Genomic DNA, 7,226 nt, shown 5'->3' on the forward strand with positions numbered 1-7,226 from the left:
AAATGCCTTTTAGGTCCACCAGCATGATAGGCATATACCAGACTGGCAATTCCATCCCTCAGTCTATAGTGGTCTGAACATGTCTGGGAGTAAAAAGGAAGTAATATTGATTAGATCCATATAACACAATTCATATGAATAGAAACTGAAATTGGGCAAGTCCTCATTTCTTTTTTTCTTAAGATTTTATTTATTTATTTGACAGGGAGAGAGAAAGCGCACAAGCAGGGGGAGAGGCAGAGAGAGAGGGAGGAGCAGGCTCCCTGCTGAGCAGGGAGCCCTACGCAGGGCTCAACCCCAGGACCCAGGGATCATGTCCTGAGCCAAAGGCAGATGCTTAACCAACTGAGCCACACAGGCACCCCCACATTATTTCTTAGATCCCACATTTTTCACTTTTGTGGCTTACAGAGAAAAGTTGCTGATGAATGCAACTTCATCTGATACAGGACACTTTCTACCTTGGGTTTGGTTTTGTTTCTAATCTGATTTACTGAAGAAGTACTGATCACAATGAGACTCTTTCATCAAAGCCCAGTGATACTAGCCATACTGAGCTTGTTTGCAGACAATACATAGCATGAATTCAGAACCCAGGAGACTACTATCAGCATCATCCTGTTTTTACTTAAAATGCTGACAGTTTGTTCATCATAGATTTTTTTTCATTAACTTTGATTTTTTTAAATATTGCATTAAAATATTTTATTGCTGAGGTTTTTTTGGTACCCAGTGCAACTGCATTACTCACATCACCTTAGTCCAGATCCTGGTGCATACTTCTCTTCCTAAGGAATCTCAGAAGAGATGCAGAAGTCCCATTTGAAGAATACAGTTTATATGCCCTCAGCAGGGGAACAGCAAAAATGGTTCTGACGATCTCTTCTTACATGAGGCTTCCCAGGAACTTTGACGATGCCATTGAACCAATGCTAAAGCCTTCCCCTTTCACCCAGCTCCACTGCATACTGTTGGACAATGCACAATTCTAGGGGACACTGCTCTCATCAGAGTCTAATCGGTGCTCCCCAGTGTTACTGTCAGTCCACAAGCTGTTGGTCATAGGTCCACCATTAAATAAAGAGCTTGCATCAGAATCTAAATCAACTGTGTCCCTAAGCACACCGGTTAATCCCAATTAATTTAAATAGCAAGACTTTGCCAATGAAAGAGTCAGTACATTGATTTACAAGTTCTTTGAAGTTCTCTGAAGACAGGCACTTTGAGTAGCGGCAATCCCGATGGGAGGGCCTCCCTCAGATTGTGGAAAGCACAGCCGAACATTGACATTCTGTTTTCCTCTCCTACCTTCTTGATAGATGCATCTCCAATAGCAAAACCAGCAGAAAGATCTATTCAACCTCTCCTTTGATCTTCACCCCCTTCTCCTTACATCTTCAACATTTGCAACATTCCCTTTCCTGGATTGGCTGTGAGGTAAAGGTTTTATGACACGGTTCTGGGTAAGAGAGAAAGGTACCTTACCCAGGAGGACTTCTGCAATCCTGATACCCATACACAATATTGATTTGTTAAAATTAAATACAAATAATGTGGATGCTCTACCACACCAAGGAAGAGTTTCCTCTCCTTCAGCCACCCGGTCACAATATCTTAAAACAGTTGTATCTCTGAGGATGCCAGAAAAATTGGGGATTGAGGCCCTTTTCCAAAAGTCTGGCCCAGATGGTATAGAGCCTAAAGAGCTGGCTGAAAGCCTCCGTGAGAAAGGCGAGAGTACGAAGTCCTTTGTAAATTTTGGTCTGGAGACTAGTATTTTGACTTAAACTTAGGTGCATGGCCATTGGCAGAAGGGATATTTAACTTATCAATTCACTGACTGTAAGGATATAAAGATCAACATTCTCTGAAAAATCTTCTTGTTAAAAAATTAAATAGAAAAAAAATTAATCAAAGCAGGCTTAGAGAATCCAAAATGGCAATCTTCATTTTTGACAAGAAACATCTCTGCTTCTGAGAGGTGATTTTAAAGGAAAGAAAATAGTTATTAATGTTATAAATTTTTCTTCCTCTCATGTAGAATTGTGGCTTTTTCAAACACTCTAGCAATATTATTCCGGTGAGTCCCTGCAATTTTTTAAGAGAGTTTCTTAGCAACATTATTCCATCTCCCAGGTGAAAATTAAAATAGTTGCTTGGAATAACCCTAAGGATTTCTGAAACTGAGCCATGAGAAATGCCAATTATTTGAAAAATCTTGGACATCTTAGAAGATCATTAAAGAAACCATCAAGTTCTCCTCTTCCATGTTTAAGACAAAGAGCTTTGTCTAAAATGCTTATTAACAAACTGAATTATGTCTCAATAAGAACTCTTAAGTTGACAAGATGATGGTGTTAGGTTGCATAAGAGGATTTTAAAATTAACACACACAAAAAATTTGTTCCCGCAGAGGAATTGCTTCCCGAGCCTTGGGTATTAAATGCCATCCCCTTTATTAGGTATAATGTTATAGTTATTTAGCACTCATATTTTCTATCATACTCTTTGTATTTTATGCCTGGAAATTCTCCGTTAATTTAAGTTATTCTCCAAATTTATGGAGAGCAGTAAAACCAGTAATTAAGTTATAGATTCTATCGAAGGAATTGCTCTTTCCCAGCTTGTGTTAGTACTACGGGCATCCTCTCACTTCTTAAGCAACATTGCCATCTCGTGGCTAAATCCATAACATTTCCCAGGAAAAAACACCAACCCTAAATGGACTAAAGAGACCCAGAAAGTACCAAAGATTAGAACTGAATTATGTCCCTAGAATTTCCTCCAATTGTAGATCAACTTGGTTAGGAAGGGAGAAATCATCTCAAATTTTACAACTTTAGTTTTCCAATAATCAATGTTGTTTTGTCTTATGTTACCACCTCTGGCTAGTCAATGAAGAAACGTGGAATTCAGGCAAGGAAAACATTAAGAAAAGAATCTATTGTTTCCACCAAAGCATCTCTATTAGACCTATTAGCCCACACATTTCAAATCCTGGCACATTCAAATTGGGATTACGTTTGGCCCATCTAAATCAGTATTTCTTTTCTGGAGCTAGTTTAGAACCTGCTTTTCAACTTAGACACTGCCTTGATGAGAGATTCCATCAGGCTCTAAGAAGAAAAGAAGAAAAAGTGCTTCAGTTTTCAGGAATGGAAGTTGAAACAGGTTCACTTCCAGTCTTCTCTTTGGGTCATTTGGGACTTTGCAAAGTAAACAGAAAGAGCCAAATTTCTGTCTTCTATTCAATGTTTGGGAAAATTCCAGTGGAGGTAGGCCATCTGTGAGGTCTAATATTTGGATGTCAGTTGCACTCTGTTTTAGATTTTTATCTAGAGACTCATATGAATAATCATAAAGATGTTCCTAAGTCTGAATCATCCAGGTGACTAGCTCCATTTGGCAGACAACCATGACTAGGCAAACTATGGCCGATGGGGACTCATTATTCTAACTCTGACTCTCTCAGTTACACACAGTGAACACAGATCTACAGGGTTGAAGGGGATAACTTAGGAGTTTAGTAAGAAATACATATTCTGACAACTCAACAAAGATGCTTTCCAAACATGAAATACAAAAGAGGACAATTTTAACCTCTAGGGAAGAAAAATAAAATTGGTATCCTTTTTCATCCTTTTCTTTTGTTGAAAATCTAACTGTATAATGGGCCATATTTTTATGTGTGCAGAAAAAAGAATGAATATGCTAAATTTCCATAATTTACCTATTACTAGAGTGTAGCAAATAATTTAAAATTTTCAAAGGCTTTTAAATTAATACATTATTTTCCGTTTAGAAAGCTAAGGATGACATAATATATGCAATAAATTATTTCTGCAATATTTCACTTATGGATCATTAGAGCCAGACACAGACCAGTGTTTTTCAAACTTGTCTGCTGATATTAAAAATACAGATGCCCCTGGAGATTCTGATTCAGATACTTGGAGCGGAGCTCAAGAATTTGTCTTTGATAAACATGCCAAGTGACTTTCATCATCAAACAAATTTGGGAAATACTAGTCAACATTTTTTATTGAAGTGACTTAAGACATAAATATGATGACAGCTCCAACTTATTGAAAGTTTAAGTATAATTTAAAGAAGTGTCATTTCTAATAATGCAAATATTCAAAATTTTAGAAATAATTATTTGAAATTTTCATAGAGTTAATGCATTATATGAATCAGGATATGTGCATCTTTATATGGAATGCCATTCAGTGTTTTAATTTTGAATAATATCCATTTGTCTCTTTCATTGATTCATAATGACATTAAAATTTAGGTGCCTGTTTTTAAGAAGTGTACATGAATATGCATTAAGGATATTAACTAGGAAACTGAAACTCTGAAAAAGAGAGAAAGTAGAAAGGAATGAGAGAGAAAGTAGAAACAGCAGCAAAGGTGTGACATGGTCAGAGATTTAAGGAAAAACACGAATGCTAAAAAAACCACCCTGACATAGATATGGGGCTCAAGGGAATTCTATTTCATGATACAATTAATAGAAGTGTGAAGAAAATAAGACAAAAGGAAAAGATAAGCAGAGGTATAAAGAATAAAGATAGGGGCACCTGGGTGGCTCAGTCAGTTAAGTGACTGATTTTTTATTTCGGCTCAGGGTCGTGAGATTGAGCCCCGCGTTGGGCTCCATGTTGGATGTGGAGCCTGGTTGAAATTCTGTCTCTCTCTCTCTCTTTGTCCCTCCCCACCTCTCTTGTGCTTTCTCTCTCTCAAAAAAAAAAAAAAATAGAGAGAAAAGATTTCCATTTTAGGCTTCTTATTTAGGAACTTATTTATTGGGGCAAAGTCTTAACAGATGATAAAATCAAGATTCTTCCTCCATATGTGAAAGTTGAGAAAGCCTAACTCCCAGTTGTCAGCAGTACCTATAATTCTAAAACCCAATACATAGGTCCTAAAGAGGCATTTCCTGAAATGGGTCTTCTAGAACAATACCTTTACAAGAGTGCCATGAAACAAGGGTTCCATAGTGAAATAAATTTGCAGAGTGCTGCATATGACATTCTCCCCAAAGTTTCCCATAAACAGCAGATGATGAATGACTCTTTGGGGTCTGGCAGAAAAGATGGGTTCAACTCACCTTTTAACTTCTTTTTCCAAATGGATAGGGCCACAAGGTACTTTTTTCACCCCACATCTTAACATCCTGCAGACTCAGTGAAAAGATGGTGGGCTCAACATGAAAAAACATGGGTTTGAACTTTTGCTCCAACGTTTACTAACTTCATGACTTGGGATTAGGTTACTTAGTAATAACCTGGAGCCTTCGCTTCTCCTTCTGTACAATAGGCTTAATAACACAGAGTGCTTGGCACAATGTCTGGCATGTAGGAAATGTCAGATTAAATACGTGTTACTAGTATTCCACAGAGGATTTTCTGGGAAATGTTAGGTCTTCTTAAGTTTTCTGTCAAATTATCAATATGAAGTATAAATATTGAATGACACTATCACTCTTAAAAATTCCAGGAGAAATTTATTTTTCTAATCAAAGAAAACCCGAAAGTTTTTCTTTTATTTTTCCACCCCACCCACCCCCATCCTTTTTTATTTTCAGCTGGGCAATTTCAAATCAAACTAAGAAAGGTCAGAAGTCATTGATAGCACATCAAGGCCAGTGATTTGTAGCAACAGGCTAGAGTATGCATACAAATGGGTCTTCGAACAAAAGTAACCACTGTCTAAGTCTGTTCGGGATGCTATAACAAAAACACCATAGAGTGTGTGCTTTAGACAACAAACATTTATTTCTTGCTGTTCTGGAGGCTGGGAAGTCCAAGATTAAGGTGCCAGCAGATTTGGTGCCTGGTGAGGACCCACTTTGTCCTTCACGGACAGCCGTCTTCTTGCTGACATGGCGGGAGGGATGAGGGAGCTCTCCAGGGTCTCTTTTATAAGAGCACCAGTCCTACTCATGACGGCTCCACCCAAATGACCTAATCACGTCCCAAAGGCCCCACCTCCAAATACCATCATTTTGGGGATTACGTTTCAACGTATGAATCTAGGGGGAGACACGAATGTCCAGGCTATAGCAACCATTTCTGAGATGAGGCTGCCTTTTGGAAAGAGAGAACTCTGGCTGGCCAGTAAGACTGCTCACACCAGACACAGCAGTAGAAGAGGTGAAAGCTGGTTTTCATGCCTTCAACTACCCCATTCAAAGGGGAAAAAGCCTTCCCATTACATAACCCACTAACGCTAGTCGCCTACTCAGGGCCCTCATGGTCCCTCTGTCCCTTGTCTAAAAATGAATTATCATTGCTTAGATTTTAGAAAAGGTTTTTTTTTTTTTTTTTTTTTTTTTTTAAAGATTTTATTTATTTATTTGAGAGAGCGAGAATGAGAGAGAGTACATGAGAGGGGGGAGGGTCAGAGAGAGAAGCAGGCTCCTCGCCGAGCAGGGAGCCCGATGCGGGACTCGATCCCGGGACTCCAGGATCATGACCTGAGCCGAAGGCAGTCGCTTAACCAACTGAGCCACCCAGGCGCCCCTAGAAAAGGTTTTTTAACACAGAACACAAAGTAATAGTGGCATGGTTTCAACATACACTAACTTTTCCAGAGATGTGCTTACTATGTAAATCAAGGCATGACTAAGATTTTGTTCAAAACTTTATCAGGAGTTGTCCATCATTTCAGAATATCATAACCGACGCTGTTTGTGATATTGCCAATACAATGCACATTGGCCTGCATTTGTAGCTCATGACTACCTACAGGTGTAAGCATCTGATGACTTAATCTTATCATCTAGGATGGCAATACCAAAGCTTTCTTACTGAAATACATGTTATTAAAAACTGCTTTTCCTTTTCTCTGCTTTGTATTAAAGTTAGGATACTATACTCATTATTTAAAAGTATATATGCATTAACATTGAATTTTATTTCACAATAATCAGAATATTTGTCATAAAGGGGCACTGAATCTGGGAGGGTTGAGAGAACAACTAATCTCTTCCAACCTATGCACTCTAAAATAAAACTGAGGGCGCCTGGGTGGCTCAGATGGTTAAGCGTCTGCCTTCGACTCAGGTCATGATCTCAGGGTCCTGGGATCGAGTCCCGCATCGGGCTCCCTGCTCCTTGGGAGCCTGCTTCTCCCTCTGCCTCTCTCTCTCTCTCTCTCTCTCATGAATAAATAAATAAATAAATAAATAAATAAATAAATAAATAAATAAATAAATAAAT

Source organism: Neomonachus schauinslandi, chromosome 2 (assembly GCF_002201575.2).
Source record: "Neomonachus schauinslandi chromosome 2, ASM220157v2, whole genome shotgun sequence".
Taxonomy (NCBI): Eukaryota; Metazoa; Chordata; class Mammalia; order Carnivora; family Phocidae; genus Neomonachus; species Neomonachus schauinslandi.